Source organism: Lycium ferocissimum, chromosome 10, assembly GCF_029784015.1.
Source record: "Lycium ferocissimum isolate CSIRO_LF1 chromosome 10, AGI_CSIRO_Lferr_CH_V1, whole genome shotgun sequence".
In the NCBI taxonomy this organism is placed as follows: domain Eukaryota; kingdom Viridiplantae; phylum Streptophyta; class Magnoliopsida; order Solanales; family Solanaceae; genus Lycium; species Lycium ferocissimum.
In genome coordinates this window covers 4,855,706-4,857,786 of record NC_081351.1, presented here as the reverse complement: position 1 = coordinate 4,857,786, position 2,081 = coordinate 4,855,706, and positions in this window count along the sequence as shown.

Here is a 2,081-nt window from a genome sequence, read left to right as displayed (position 1 = left end):
TGCCAAGAAATTCCCTCTTTTTGATGATAACAGACTCTCTATCTTTTCTGTGCTCATTTAAATTGTTCCTTCAACCCGTTAGAAACACTCATAGCTTTGACCTGACTTCCAATTTAATCGTGTTAGCATATAAGTCATACATCTGATTTGTTACACCTAGGAAATTTCATGTCGTTGTGCGGTAAATAGACTAACGCAAGCTTAAGGTGAACATGGGGCCCTTATGATTATAAGAAGGGTATTTGGTGGCTTAAAAGTGCATACGATAAGATTTTGAAGTGATATGAATTAAAGTAGACTAAGTTTGTCAAAGGAAGGCGAGGTATAAGTTGTATTTGGGGAAGATTTTGCAACCATCAAGTTAAGGAGTGATTGGTAATGCCTTGGAGAAGAGTTATGACGATATTTAGATTGTCAATGAAGTGCTAAACAAGTGTTAACAAGGTTCCATAAGGATTGGATATCAAACGAAACGATGAGATTAACTTCAGAAAAATGGAGTTATATGGTCACTTATACGGTTCGTATAACTTTATACGGTCTGTATAAGGGTCCGTATAACCTTTACAGGAAGGAAAAATCCCTGATGGTGAAATACGATCATTTATACGTACCGTAAAAAGTTATACAACCGTATGCTTCGTGACAATACGATTTATCGGAAATTTGGGCCTTTCTTGTCTAAGTATAAATATGTGACCCAAGTTCATATTTTTCATTTCACATCTTCTCCACTTCTCTCAAGACCTCTAGAAGGTTCCATACATTTCATTAACATGAACTCAAGGTGAATCCAAGATCAAACACCAATAATTAGTGGAATTAAGTGCAAGGAGGCTAACAAGTGTCTGCTAAGCCAGAAATTTTCTTGAATCGGGTTAGGTTTTCTCCAAGTGAAGTATTTTCATCTAAAGCTCATTCCTACATAATCAAAGGTGAGTTTTATGATTATTTCATGTTATTAAGAATAGTGAATGGTTGAAAGACTTGGATTGAGGAAGAAAGTAGAATATGGAGCTCAAATGTGAAAAATGATGGTATCCTTGGTTAATAACTTGACTTGAATTATAGTTCTTGACATGTTATGAGTATAATCTTGCTATGAATGATATAGATGATGTTAAAGAAGTCTTATATGAGGATGAATGTGGTGATATATTATAGTTATCGTTATGGATGACTTTGAGAGGGAATTTTGAGAATTGAATAATGTCTAGCTTAACAAAGTTTATTGATTACGATACATCGCTAAGTCATTGCTGATGCTGAGTTGTCATATTATATGGAAAAGGTTGTAGAAACAAAGGAGATGCTGCCCAATTTTCATTAGCTTTAACCTAAGCTTAAGAATGTTTTCGGCTATCTAATCTTAGTACGGATTCTCTTGAATGCAGAATCGTGAACATCGGAGGGAAGCGTTTAATCGATAAAGTTAGAGAGGTGTAAAGGTATGTGAGGCTAGTCCCCTTCTTTCAAAGGAATGACTCTTATTTCGTGACCTCTTTTCTATATTCTCATGATCTTGTTACTGTCATGCCCTAAAACCCACCCTACGCATAACAGGCATCCGATGCTATGAACAACACCAGACACACCTTATACAATCAATAAACATCTAATCTCTTTCGATAATCTTTTAGTAAATACGAAAACCAGTCATTAATAAATTGAATAAAAGAATGATCATACTTTGAGATAATCCAACGGAAGTCAAATCAGAAACTTAGTAAATAAACATGGCAAAATGTCCAACGAGTGACACAAGACTCCAACACATTACCTACAATTTCACAACTGTCTATGGAGCTTCTAAGATAATAAAGATTATCTAAAAACATCGGGACGCAGTCCGAAACTGAAATACGAAAAATAAAGATAGAATGGTGCCCCACGAACAATCATGTGGGCTCAGCGAATAGTCTCGAAAGCTACAAGTTCTCTTAAGTCATAGGCGTATCAAGAACCTGCTCCTCAATGATACCTAACATACCATCGAAACAATGGTATGCCCTCGAGTACCGGGTACTTAATGAGTGTCTAATGGACAATAGTTAACAAAACAAGATATGGAATAAAATCAA